The sequence below is a fragment of the Heterocephalus glaber genome, unplaced genomic scaffold, assembly GCF_053883595.1.
Source record: "Heterocephalus glaber isolate CG9 unplaced genomic scaffold, H.glaber_assembly_v1.0 deba00000768, whole genome shotgun sequence".
In the NCBI taxonomy this organism is placed as follows: Eukaryota; Metazoa; Chordata; class Mammalia; order Rodentia; family Bathyergidae; genus Heterocephalus; species Heterocephalus glaber.
Window position 1 is genome coordinate 8429669 of NW_028258162.1, and position 15032 is coordinate 8444700.

Consider the following 15032-nt stretch of genomic DNA (forward strand, 5'->3'; position numbering starts at 1 on the left):
CATGAAAAGTCATATATGCACTAATACAATTGTAGTGGGGGACCTCAGCACCCCACTGTCACAAATAGATAGATCAACTAGACTAAAAATAAGTAATGAAATACTAGAACTCCATCGAACTCTTGAACAAATGAACTTAACAGATGTTTACAGAGTCTTCCACCCCACAAAATCAGAATACACATTCTTCTCAGCTGCACATGGGTCATTCTCCAAAATAGACCACATACTCACACAAAGAACATGTTTAAGTGCAAAGGAATTGAAGTTATCCCCTGTATATTATCAGACCATAGTGCAATGAAATTGGAGATCCATAGCAAAAGAAACTCAAAAAATTTCATAAACACATGGAAATTGAACAACACACTTCTGAATAACCAATGGGTCACAGAGGAAATTAAAGAAGAAATCAGACAGTTCCTTCAATTAAATGACAATGACAATACAACATATTGGAATCTATGGGACACAATGAAAGCAGTCTTACGAGGGAAATTCATAGCAGTGAATATGCATATTAGGAAAACAGAATGAGCCCAATTAAACAACCTGATGCTGAACCTCAAGCTTCTAGAAAAAGAGCAGGACAACCCCAAAGCTCATACAAGGGAGGAAATTATAAAGATCAGAGGAGAAATCAATGCAATGGAGACTAAGAGAACGATACAAAAAATCAATGAAGCCAAGAGTTGGTTCTTTGAAAGAATCAACAAAATTGACAAACCTTTAGCTAACCTTGTCAGAAAAAGGAAAGAAAAGGCCCAAATCCATGCAATTAGGAATGAAAAGGGTGAAATTACAACAGACCCAGCAGAAATCCAGAGAATCATCAGTACCTACTTCCAGAACCTATACGCCAATAAGATGGACATCACAGAAGAAATGGATTCCTAGATGCATATGAATTACCAAAGTTGAACGAAGAAGACCTAAAAATTCTGAACAACCCAATATCAACCAATGAAATTAAAAATGTAATTAAAAACTTATCAACTAAGAAAAGCCCGGGCCCTGATAGCTTCACTGCTGAATTCTACAAGACATTTAGAGAGGAACTGGTGCCACTACTGTTTAAACTCTTCAATGAAATTGAAAGGGAAGCAATACTCCCAAATTCATTCCTGGAAGCAACCATCACCTTGATCCCCAAAGCAGAGAAAGACCCAACTGAAAAAGAGAACTATAGGCCAATCTCACCAATGAACATAGATGCAAAAATCCTTAATAAGATACTGGCAAACAGAATGCAGAAGATCATCAAGAAGATCATATACCCTGATCAAGTGGGATTCATCCCAGAGATGCAGGGATGGTTCAATATACAAAAATCAATTAATGTAATACACTATATCAATAGAGCCAAGGACAAAATCCTTATGATTATCTCCATAGACACAGAAAAAGCATTTGACAACATCCAACATGCATTTATGATAAAAACCCTACACAAAATTGGAATAGATGGTCTCTACCTCAAACTGATAGAAGCCATCTATGAAAAACCAACAGCCAATATCATACTAAATGGTCAAAAACTGAAATCCTTCACACTCAAATCAGGAACAAGACAAGGATGTCCACTATCACCACTCTTGTTCAATATAGTGCTGGAAACATTAGCCACAGCAATTAGACAAGAGAAAGAAATAAAAGGAATAAAGATAGGTAATGAAGAAGTCAAATTGTCATTATTTGCAGATGACATGATACTCTACATAGAAGACCCCAAGAACTCCATCAAAAGTCTTCTAGACTTAATAACCAAATTCAGTCAAGTAGCTGGTTACAAGGTCAACACACAAAAATCAATAGCTTTCCTCTACATCAGTGACAGACTAAGAAATAGGGCAAATAATTCCTTTCACAATAGCATCCAAAAAACTGAAATACCTAGGAATCATCCTAATGAAAGAAATCAAAGACCTCTTCTCTGAAAACTATGGCACTCTGAAAAGAGAGATTGAAGAGGATATCAGAAAATGGACAGACATCCCCTGCTCCTGGGGAGGAAGGATTAATAGAGTGAAAATGGCCATACTTCCAAAACTGCTATATAGATTTAATGCAATTCCAATTGAGATCCCAGCAGCATACTTCATAGACCTCGAGAAAACAATCCAAAAATTCATTTGGAGCAAGAAGAGACCCAAAATAGCAAAAGCAATTCTAGGTAACAGAGACATGGCAGGGGGTATCACAATCCCCAACCTGCAACTCTACTACAAAGGTACTGTGATAAAAACAGCATGGTACTGGCAAAGAAACAGACTTGAGGACCCGTGGAACAGATTAGAAGATGCAGAAACAACGCCAGACACACTCAGCCATCTCATCTTCGACAAAGGAGCCAAACACCCTCACTGGAGGAAAGATAGCCTCTTTAATAAAAGGTGCTGGAAAAATTGGGCTTCAACTTGCCAAAGATTAAAACTAGACCTGTATCTCTCACCATGCACTAAACTAAAATCAAAATGCATTAAAGATCTAAATATTAAAATAGAAACTCGGAACCAGTTGGAACAGAGGTTAGGTAGAACCCTTGAAGACATCGGTGTAGGAAAAGATTTTATGAACAAAACCTCAGTTGCCCATGAACTAGCACAATCAATCAAGAAATGGGATCTCTTATTAAAAAGCTTCTGCACAGCAAGAGAAACCACCAGCAGTGTGAAGAGACAACCCACAATGTGGGAAAAAATCTTCACCTGCTCTTCCTCAAAGGTCTACTATCTTGAATCTATAAAGAATTGAAAAAGATCAGACCTCCCAAATTTAAAGACCCAATCCAAAAATGGGCATCTGAAATGAGCAGACATTTCTCAAAGAAGTAGAAATAGCAAATAAATACATGAAACAATGTTCAACATCACTGGTCATTCAAGAGATGCAAATGAAAACAATGCTGAGATTCCACTTCACTCCAGAAAGAATGGCTGCTGTCATGAAATCAACCAATAACAAATGCTGGGGGGGCTGTGGGCAAAGAGGAACCCTGCTCCACTGCTGGTGGGAGTGTAGACTGGTGCAAGCACTGTGGAAATCAGTATGGAGATACCTCAAAGAACTAGGACTGGAAGTCCCATTTGACCCAGCTATTCCACTGCTGGGGATCTTCCCCAAAGAATTAAAAGAATCGTACCACAGTGATATATGTGCACCCATGTTCATAGCAGCACAGTTTGTGATAGCTAAAACTTGGAAACAGCCCAAATGCCCATCAACTGGAGACTGGATAAAGAAAATGTGGTTTTTTTATAAAATGGACTACTCAGCCATAAAAAATGAGAAATTAGAGACATTTATAGCTAAGTGGATGCACATTGAGGTGATACTCTTAAGTGAAATAAAAAGGACACACATGTGTAAATACCGAATAGTTTCTCTTGTGTGAGAAACTGAAAGTGTAAATAAGGACTAAATGTATAATAGGTAATGTGAAATAGGAAGAAAGGGGGCAAAGGGGAAGGAAGTAGGAGGGCTAGGGGAAAAGATAGAAGGGAATGGAATTAATATGAGAAAATGGAAAAATAGGAACAAAATCTTTGTAAATAGGGAGGACTGGAGGGGTTGGAGGGCTGGCCAAGGGTGAAAAATAAGAACCAAGAGAGACTATGTAAAGGTCCAAATTTCCAATGATGAATGTCATTATATTGTATGCCTAAAATGTACCAATGATTAGAATGAATAATTGATAATGTAAAATAGGAAGAAAAGGTCCAAAGGGGTAGGGGTATTGGGAGGGGCAGGGGAAAGGAAAGAAGGGAAAGGAAAATGATGAGAAATGGAAAAAATGGAAATAAAGTCTTTGTAAATAGGGAAGGGTGGAGGGGGTGAAGGGAGGGCTAGGAATGGGGAAAAAATAAGAACCAAGATGCATCATGTAAAGGTACAATTCCCAATGAGAAATGTAAATGTGTTGTATACCTATAATGTACCAATAAAAGAATACAAAAAAAAATTAGGAAAGAAATTTTTGAAAAAGTTCTAACCTAAAGCAATTCTCAGCTTAAGGCACAAGAGTCTTTTCAGAATGTTTCCCTTTCCAATATCATGGCCCGTTTATATAATCCTAAATACTAGTCCTCTGTTTAAGGAGAAAGGAAACAAAATATTTCAGAAAGAAGGAAAGGAGAAAAAAGAGACAACAGTAAATGAAAGAAAAGAAATAGGGCTTTAGTAATATTATTTTTATATGTGGAATGGAGGTGAGGTGAAAAGGGGTCAGGAATAAGGAACCTTACTCCTGGGGCAGGAATACGGAAGAAGAGGGGGAGAAGTAAAGATGGAGATTGAGAAAAGCTATAAGAAAGTTGGAACCAGTTAATTGCTGATAGAAGTCTATGTTTGAAACATTTACAGAACGTTTCCCTTTCCAATATCATGGCAAACAGGTACACTGTGTTCCTTGTTGTGGAAAAAGTTCTGTGTCATTGTGAAAGTGCACAATGTATAACCTTAAAATGTCATTGTATTCCTTGGGTGCAAGTACCAATAAATGATCACAAATGAAAAAAAAAAATAATAATAATAAAATGATTCACAAAATGTGAAGATCAAGTAGGATGGGTTAATAATTGTATAATTTCAAAGAAAGAAAAAAATGTTTCCCAGCATGCTTTCTATTAGGAAAACATGTAACTTTTTGAAAGCACCATGCAGAATTGACTTGAATTGTGGGAAATTAACAGGGGGGGAAAAAAAAACAGCAGAAAGTTAAGTTGTACTTAAGTTTTAATTAAAACAGTATAGCAGCAAACAGGAAAACATTTACTGAAACCTAACTTTAGATGTTATAATAAGGAAGGAAGTTTCCTTAGTTTAGGCACATTTTTATTTAACTTATAAATTTTATAAAAGTCAATTTACATTTATGTGGTTGTGTTTGCATCTTATTTCTTTACAAATTCATTGAGGGAAGTTGATTTGCAACATTAACACTTTTTCAATTTTTGTAAGACTTTCTAGACCAAGCTTGGGGTGGTGGCACGCATCTGTAATCCTTGCTGGGGATTTAGCTCAATGGTTCCGCCACCTGCCTCACAAGTGCAAGGTCCTGAGTTCGATCCCCAGTACCAAAAGTAAAAAACCAAAAAAAAAATCTGTAATCCTTGCTGTTTGGGAGGCTGAGACAGGAAGATCACAAGTTCAAGTCCAGTGTGGACAACTTAGGGAGACCCTGGTCTCAAAATAAAAACTAAGAAGGGGTGAGGATGTAGCTTGGTAGTAGAGCACCCCTGGATTGACTCACCAGTACTATAAAAAAACAAAAGACTTTCTAGGTCAAAGCAATGATATGTAATAGATTTAGGGCTTCCCTCACACGTCTCTAAGGCGGAGCCTACATGGCAAGGATGGTGATGCTTGATAGAGAGGAGGAGGACGACAACGTATTCTAGTGTTTCCCTGGTTTAACAGGTCTGATCTTTTGGTGAGAAACCACAGTTCCATTTTCTGATCTGAGCTGTCCAGTTTTACATATGATCCACACATATATAACAGCCTGTGTGTGTCATGCTCTTTTGAGCTCGTGTTTCTTTAACTCATTATCGCTGTCCTTTTCCTTCTCTTTTACCTTCTCTCCGCCCTCCTACACTTCCTCTTTCCTCCCCCACGTCCTCTTGTCTCCAGTGAGCCAGTAGCTTTTGGCCTCTTTAGCGGCATAAAGTGTGTCCACCATGTGATAGTAACTGTAATGAATAGCAGAGAAATTAGTGAAATTAATATTCATATTAATCTATCCTTTGAGATTTCAAAACAAAAATACCTTAAATGAAGTAAAATACATGAGCTAAAGCATGAATGATTAATAGTGGAATTAATAGTAATTATAGTTCAAGAAACCCTTTTAAATAATACTTAGATAACACTGCATAATTTTTATATACCACTAAGTTTATGCAACTTGGTTTTTAAAGAATTATGTTATATTGGATAAGTATCACTAGAATAAAATAAATTTGAAAACTTCACTTTTTAAACTAACACTTATGGTGTTTTAGTTTATCAGCTTTATTAGGTTAACTAATACTTAAAGTCTGTTATTCTTATATTTGGGGCAGTATTTACTTTCAGGAAATACACCGGGTATATTAAGTAGAATCTTTGTTAAGCCGTTAGCCTGTTTGCAGTCTTTCCAAAAATTTAAATCCATCCAAATATTTCCTTATTGCAGGGACTAGATCTTTTTTTTTCCTTCCCCAAGGTATGTTAAACTGTATCAGTTATCTGTTTTGGCCAAGGCAGGAGAATTGTTGCAAGTTCAAGGTCAGCCTGAACATGAGACCTTGTCTCAAAAATTTAAAAAACATTTTTTTAACGGCTTTAGAATAAAGTCCATTCAGGTCTGTTTGACTTGACACTACCCCAGTAGGGAAGAGTATATGCAAGAACACCAGAATTGTCTAATGGTTTTTCTCACTTGTGACACTGTGGCAGCTTTCAAATTATAAGGCCATGTTGAAGTTCATTTTGTCCCAAAGGCATGCCAGCTTCTGGTAAGTGTTTTCTAATTAATTCCAATCAGAGAACCAATGAGCAGCCTCTCACAATTTCTCCCCTCTTAGCATATAGCCTTGTTAATCCAAATACCTTAAAATGAAACAAGTGTATTTTTTCAGTACGTTTGCACATCATGATGATTACATTCATATTGTCTTAAATTTATCTTCCTTTAGGGCAGAGTAGTACTCTCTTGTATATAAATATTGCATTTTCTTTATCCATTCATTTGTTGATGGACCTATAGGCTGCTGCTTCCAAGATTTAGCTATTATGAATTGTAGTGCTATATACCTGAGTGTGCATGGATCACTGTAATATGATGTCTTACACAATTTACCCATTTAAGGTATACAATTCAGAGGATTTTAGTATCCTTACAGAATTGTAAAACCATCACTACAAACTAATCTTAGAACATTTTATTCCCCACAGAAGAAATGCTGTACCTGTTAGCAGTCACTGCATGTCCCCTACACACCCAGGAAACCATTAATGTACTTTGTCTCTATGGATCTGCCTCTTCTGCACATTTCATTTAAATGGGATCGTATGATATATGTGGCCTTTTGTGCCACATATATTTTTCATCACTACACAGTCTGAGTTTCAAGATTCTTCTCTGGTATAGCATATATCCATATTTTGTTCCTTTTTATTCTTATTTATTTGAAGTGGGGTCTCGCTATGTAGTTCAGGCTGGCCTCAAACTCATGGTGATCCTCCAGGGTCAGCCTCCCGATTTTGTTCCTTTTTGTTGCCAAATAATACTTCCCCCCATTTTTTTGGTATGGGATTGAACTCAGGACCTTGCACTTGCCAGGCAGGAGAGGCACCCTGAGCTACATCCCTGTGCCCCCCACCCCCTTTTTGAGACAGGGTCTCGCATTGAACTGTGTAGCCCAGGCTGGCCTCAAACTCACTGCGATCCAAGTGCTGGGATTACAGCTGTGCACCACCACACCACGCTTTCCTCATGTTTATATACCACATTTTGTTTATCCACTGCCAGTTGATGGGTATTGGATTATTTCTACTCTATTGTGATTAATGCTACTATGGACGTTACTGTTCAAGTTTTTGTGTAGTTGTATGTTTTCATTTTTCTGGGTACAGACCTAAGAGTGAAATTTCTGGTAGCTCTAACATTTTGAGGAAATGCCAAACTGTTTTCCAATGTAGCTGCACCATTTTACATTCCTACCAGCAACATGGGAGGGCTCTAATTTTTGCATATCCTTGCTAACTCATTAGTATCTTTGTTTATTGTAGTCACCCTAAATGCATGTGAATTGATAGCCCATTGTGGTTTTGAGTTGCATTTGGCTAATGATCAAAATTCTTTCATGCATTTACTGGTCATTCATATGTTTTCTTTGGAGAAATGTTTATTCAGACCCTTTCCCCATTTTAAAGTTATTTATCTTATTAAGTTGTAAGAGTTCTGTACAAATTTTAGATGTAAGTTCTTATCAGCCATATAATTTATATTTTCTCCCATTCTGTGGATTGTCTGCTTTCTTGATGACTTTGTTTGTAGTGCAAGTTTTAAATTTTAATGAAATTTATTTTTGCTACATGTACTTCTAGTGTCACATCTGAGGTTTTGTCTACCAAAGGTTATGAAGATTACTCTTATATTTCCCTTTATTTTTTAGTACTGGGGATCGAACTTGGGACCTTGTGCTTATGAGGCAGGCAGCAGAACCACTGAGCTAAATCCCCAGCCCCCCATACAGTTTTTGTACAGTTCACAGTATGAAGTTCTGAGAACTTTTTCATTTTTCTCAGAGCCATAATCAAATGTGTCTTCCAAAAGCTGATCTTAAACTTCACATGACACTTTTTACTTTTATTAGTACATTTGCAGTACATAATGATATTTACTATAGATTAGTACATGCACATAACACATTTCAATTTCCTTCTTTTTCCCGCTTCTACCCCCTTTTACTTTTCCAGCAGATTTATAAGACCATATAAAGTTATCATATATAGATTACAAAAAATCCTAATGAACACATACACACACACTAGAGCCAACAAAGTAATGGGATACAAGATCAACATACAAGAAATCAACTGTATTCCCCTATACTAGTAATGAATTCAAATATGAAATTAAGAAAATAAACCAGTTACCATGGCACATACTTGAAGGTCCAAGTTATCAGGAGGCTGAGGCATGAGAATCATTTGAGTCCAGAAGTTCAAGGTGAGCTTGAACAGAAAAACTCCATCTCAAAAAAATAAATTATTAGTATCAAAGGAATACTTAGGAATGAATTTAATAAAGTATAAGACTTGTACACAGAAAACTATAAAGCATAGCTAAAAAGTTAAAGATATAAATGGAGAGATGTTCATGGATTCAAAGATTAATTCTTTTTTTTGGTACCAGAGATTTAACTTGGGTCCTTGTGCTTGTGCAGCAGGCGGCAAAACCACTGAGCTAAATCCCCGGCCCTCAAAGATTCATTATTAATATGACGGTACAGTCATATCTTGGTACTCAGCCACTTTGAAATTCATTGAATTTGGTGCTGGACATTTTTGATGGGAAAATTTTGTCCCAGTACTATTATTTGTTTGGTTCTAGAGGTTCAGGCTATAACTTGTCAGTGTCAATTGCCTTGTGATTCCTTACCCTTTCTGGCCAAAACAATTTGTTTGGTAGTGTTTTGGTACCCGTCATGCCACCTGAAACCAAGTAATGACAACCAGTGTACCACGGTACTCCAAATTGGTCCATACTCAACAAAACCTCTATTGAATTCCCAGCTGGCCTTTTTTCAGAAATTGAGAAGCTGATCCTAAAATTTATGTGGAGATGCAAAAGACTAAACTAGCAAGACAATGAAAAAGGAAGGGGTTACACTGCCTAATTTCAAAACATAATAGGGCTGAATGTTGCTCAGTGAGGGCTTACTTAGCATGTGTGAGGCCTTCAGTTCAATGCCCAGCACCATGGGCGGGGCGGGGGGGGGGGGTGCGTAACACAAAGCCAAAGTACTCAAAATAGTGTGGTACTTGCATACAGAAAAGGATATATACCAAGGGGATTGAACTGAGAATCTGTAATAAGTCGATTATTTGCACAGGTCCCAAGGTAATTTAATGTAGAAAGGATAGACTTTTCCACAAATGGCACTGTGGCAATTGTTATATCCTCATGCAAAAGTATTAATTTGGACCTTTATCTCATAAAGCCCTATGAAGGTCACTGTGATTTCAAGATGGTTCACAAAAGTACAGTGTAACCACACATGTTGGGATTGGAGAGTTTATGTCTGATTTATATTAGTGGAGTAGAGTTGGGCTGCATTTCTTACATTCCTTAATTTCTAAAACGATATTTGAGGACAAATGTATCAAGAAGAAGTTATTGAGGACTGTTTATTCAAAAAATCCTTTTACTGATAGCACAAATACGCTGAATGTTTTCGCTTAGTCCATTTATCCGTTATAAAATTCATGATGTAAAAATAACAAAGCTTCATTTCAAGAGCCTTGCTAAACATTGAGTAACAAGATCATAATCCCAGAAAACCATGTTGGCCAAGGTCTTGGAGAGAGAATACGTGAACACAGCAAAGTCCTTCTGGGTGCGCTGAAGTACCAAGCCAGGTGTGGAACGCAGTGGAAAATGCCTGTGGGCAAACACAGTTGGGAAGTTCCTAAAGTAAAGAGGACAGCTGGTAATACAAACAAACAAACTCATAGCTAGCTGTTTGGCCTTAGCTGGCTGCAGCGATGTGCTACGTCACATCTGGCTCTTCCGCAGCCACACTTGTGGCAGGGGACAGCGTGATACAGTGTCACCAGGAAGTATGGAAGCGTGTTCTAGGGAGGAATGGGAAAGGTACATGCGGTGACGCACTCCCTGCTGTTGAGAGGAGCTTTGTTGTACAATTGATGGGTCCTATCTGCCTTACTTCCATCTCAGAACGGGAAAATTTCCACCCATAAACTGTGGCAGCAATCTGCAGGTGGTCACTGAATAACGTGCACAACAGCTATTTCCGATCGTATACACGTAAGCCGGGGAGCCTTTTGGGAATACAGAATGCCTGATAATGACACTCTACAGTAATCAAGTCGTCTTCTCATATTTGTTGCTTGGAAGGAATAGGATATATTAGTTAACTCAGTTTCATATGTACAGATTTTTATCCTAGTATGACATTATCCTTTATAATTTTAATTTTCTCATAGTTTAAGAGCTCAGTAATACACCATACATTGTACGGTTTTAACATGAACATGACTGGCAGGGTATTCTATTATAAAACCAATAAAAAAGAGGTTTTTTTGACAACTATTTTTACAAATGAAACAACTGCACGTTAGACTGGGAAATTGATTTCATTTTCAAGTTCCAGGAATGTGAGACACGAATTGTCAAGCTTTCATTGATTATTCACTTTTGGGTGCATTTTGCTTTGTATCTCAACAGTGTCAAAGAGCCATAAAATGGAGCTGGGGATTTAGCTCAGTGGCGCCCCACCTGCCTGGTAAGCACAAGGTCCTGAGTTCAATTCCTGGAACCTAAATAAATGCCATAAAGAGAATCATAGGAAAATCTACCTACTCACCAGCCCCAGAGCCATTTTTGTATGATAGTAAGGGAAGAAATGCACTCTTAGCACTTATTACCACCTTACTTCTTGTAAAAAAAAAAAAAAAAAAAAGGAAGAAAATGAGAATGATTTGTCACCTTGTTTTTTCTGTTTTCTATTATCTTGTTTTCTGTAAGATGCAGTTCTAGGTTTTACTACTTAACTCTCGCCAATCTATATCAATGAGGGTGACACAGGTAAATGAAGTCCACATATAAATAAAACACCTTCTCCTCCCTTGCACTTAGGCCTCTGTACTGTTGCTTTTCATGTTCTCAGGAAGTAAATTGTATGTCAACATGTGAGAACCTCATACTACACATACTTTATCATGATAAGTAACTTTGGTGATTTTTCCAATGTCTTAGTTTCACACGCCTGGGAGCCCAGCAGTGCTCCTTTAACAAGATAAGGAAAAAAGTCTCGAGCCCCGGAAATACAGTTCAGAGTCCATGCGCATTACTGGAGATGCTCCCAGTCAGTTATTTGGGGCACTTTGACTTTTTGATGAACAATTTTAACCAGTGGAGCGGTCATATTTCTGACATCATTGCAGGTTAACTGGTAGAAAGTGGTAGTAAGGTAGAAAGATTGAGCTGCCAGAAGTGGGCACAACCACCACAGCTGACTACTGACAGCAAGGCATGAAAGATGGTATTTACTGTAGGAGATTAGTACATGTACCTAACACATTTCAGTTTCCTTCTTTTTTGTACAAAGAATGCATTTCATTTCCAGTCATCAGCAGATTTGGGGTCATTCTCTTATTGTATTTTGGGGGATAAATTTTTATCTGTATTTTCTCAGGTAAATTATTGCTTTTAAATAGCCATAATCTAACTTGGAAAAGAAAAACTGACATTTTTATTGCTTCACTTTTCAAGGTGCTGCCACATGATAGCGAAGCTCATTTTTTGTAACAAGTGGTGGACTCAAAGTTCAAGCGATACAAGCAGAGCCTGGTCCTCTCTTTCAAGAATACATCATCAGTATGAGCTGTTGTTACTCAGAGGAAGTAGCAAAGTAAGGAAAATGGAGTTTGAGAAGTTCCATAGTATACTGTAGTTTTTTGGTTTTCAGATCTAGACTCTAGACCCACCGCGGCATAGTGTAGACTTTGAAATACTGAACTCCAGGAGCTCAGCTTGCAGCTTTACTTGTTTCTTGATCTCCTTTCCTCCTTACACATTATGTTCTGATTAACATACATTTTCAAGTCCATCTTCAATACATATCAGGACATTTTTATACTAATATATGCTTTACTAACGAATACCAAAATAGAGTTCAAATTAAACAGCTTTTCACTTAGAAGAGGCTGATACACCATACATTCTGGTTTTTCATCCTTCCTGCATATCACGTATCACTTTTCTTAAGCTCTCATTCACATTGATGAAAGTATTATAAGTAGAAAAGAGATGCTAAATAAAGAAAGTTACTATCTAAATGTAAAAAATTGCATGTTTATGATATGCAGGTAATCTTGGAGTAATATAACAGGAAGCTTTTGAGTCAGGGTCTCAATTAGTAGTACACACTGTCTTGAACTCACTATATAGCTCAGGCTGGCCTCAAACCCATGGTGATCCTTCTGCGTGTTGGGATTACAGGTGTGTGCCGCCATGCCTGGCAACAGGAAGCTATTTTTAAGATTTTTTTTTTAGTGCTGTACTCAGCTGGGCAAGTTCTCTACCCCCAGCTCAGATTAGTATTTTTAAAAATGAATTTTGCAGAACATTAATCCTAAACCAAACCTAAGATTTAGGCCTCATAAGCCTAGAGAACTATACTATCATGCGCCCCCCAAAGCAGTTGCCAAGAGAAAAAACCAAAACACTTGAACTACTGAGTCTTGAAAAATGCTCACAAACCATGCAAAATAAAAGGCATACTGGGCCGGGGATTTAGCTCAGTGATTTAGTCTGCCACCTGCCTCACAAGTGCAAGGACCTGAGTTCTATCCCCGGTACCCAAAAAAAAAAAAAAAAAAAGGCATGCTTATATTCTTCTCTTCTCCACTAATATTAGCAAATACAAATTCCAGTTGTTAAAATTTACATGTCATATATGAATTACAACTGTATCTAACTTATTTGATATCAGTTTTTTAAAACGTGGTTTTAAAAGCTCAGAACACTGATTTTAAACACACACAAAAACTAATTTTAAGAATAAAATGGGTTTTTTTCCCCACATACATTCAGCCCGTAAATTCTTTCCACAATTGCAAGTTTAAGTACTTGGGAAGGTTTATGAGAATACTTTGACCAAAAGTTTCACTAAACCAGCTTTGGTATCATTTATATCAATATTTTCAAAGGAGTTGTATATCATATTATATATAAAATATACAAATATATATCAAACTTTGTATAACAAAATATGTGAAACTGCTAAATGAAGGAATTATGAAAGTCTATCGGTAAAATAAAATTTCATGCATGGAATGTAAATTCATTCAAGAACAATATTTTATAAAAGTTTAAAAATAACTTTCAGCTCAATTTTCTGAAAAACAAAAGAAAATGACAGGAAAAAGCCCCAGAGGCCGGGGATTTAGCTCAGTAGTGCTGCTGTCTGCCTCAAAAGTGCAAGGTCCCGAGTTCCATCCCTGGTACCAAAAAAAAAAAAAGCCCCAAATGGGGAAAGTTGAAGGTCTTCAAAATGGAGCAATCTATTAGACTAAAAAAATGATATGGTACTTTCTTGAGTAAATATTTTTTTACTTTTTTTCCAGTATATTTAACAGCAGCAGGGAAAATTGAAAACTCACCTTAGAACTTAATATGGTGTAAAATACCATTTAAAAATTTTAACTACTTGTACTGATTTGGAATTTCATTTTAAAAATTGGTTAAGAGGAATTTTGGTCAGCTGATTTTTTTCAAATTTCTGTTTTAAAGCAGTAAATTCTATAATAGACAAATACAATTTTTAAATGCTTTCATTTGTTCAATTATTTCTTAACCCCTTGGTAACAGCTACTTTAGAACTTCTTTTTGCAAGACAGATGATTAATGGATATTCTCTTATCTGTTATCATCCTAAATACTAAAGTTAGAAATGAAATAAGTAATCATTTAAAATTTTCCAATAAATATATACGAGGGAAGGTCTGGATTAGGCCTCAGAAGACCTATGTCCCAGCCCCAGCCCACTCCCTAGCCCTAAGGTGTTTCCAGATGCCTTTGGCTTCTGGCTCTCTGCCCACACAAGGTGAGGGGAGTGGTTTTTGGAACCATCTATTCTGGGGAGAAGACATGCACACAGGCTGCTATTCAGCACATTTCTGGTAACATAAGAAAACGATATTGTTATAAGACAATTCTGTGTGGGTCCTGATAAGCTAAATTCACTTGCATTCTTAAAGGGCTATCAGAGGTAAGTTAGGATAGCAGTGTCTGACAGCCAGAGGGAAAGTTTCTTGCTCTTGGATGTTCCTTTGTTTCTTTGATGAGGACTATGGCTAAAAGCTCAGGTTTAAATGTCCGAAAGACCTGCGTTCTCATCTTAGTTTCAACTACTTATTATACAACCTTAAAGATGATGTTAGGGCTGGGGATTTAGCCCAGTGGTTCCGTCGCCTGCCTTGCAAGCACAAGGACCTGAGTTCGATCCCCGGTACAAAAAAAAAAAAAAAAAAAAATGATGTTTAATAATTTTTTTAGTCACAAGTTATGTGCCTGTATTACAGTTTCATAAAGTTTAGAATTAAATGAAATAATGCTTATCCACAGGAAGAATTGACTCCAATATATTTTTAATTTCTATTAGTGTGTGTTTTCAGTAGACTGTGATTAACATTCATTGTGGGGAGCTGGTGCATGTACGTAACATCTTTGTTTTTCATTCCCTTCCTGTCTCCCTCCCTCTCCCCTTGCTCACCTTCCCCCCTGCAAAAAAAATTTT

The 15032-nt window shown here is 37.1% G+C and overlaps 1 long non-coding RNA gene across 5 annotated transcripts in view; it reads left to right on the forward strand.

Annotated features, from left to right (window-relative positions):
- The window catches only part of LOC110344886 (uncharacterized), a 66416-nt gene that overhangs the window by 48684 nt on the left and 2700 nt on the right, over positions 1-15032 (forward strand). For 4 of the 5 annotated variants that reach the window (XR_002387808.2, XR_002387811.2, XR_002387810.2 and 1 more), the window contains 2 exons: positions 10958-11015; positions 12005-12143. This is a non-coding gene — a long non-coding RNA (uncharacterized LOC110344886). The remainder of the gene's footprint in view (positions 1-10957; positions 11016-12004; positions 12144-15032) is intronic. The other variant, XR_002387812.2, reaches the window with a different exon arrangement.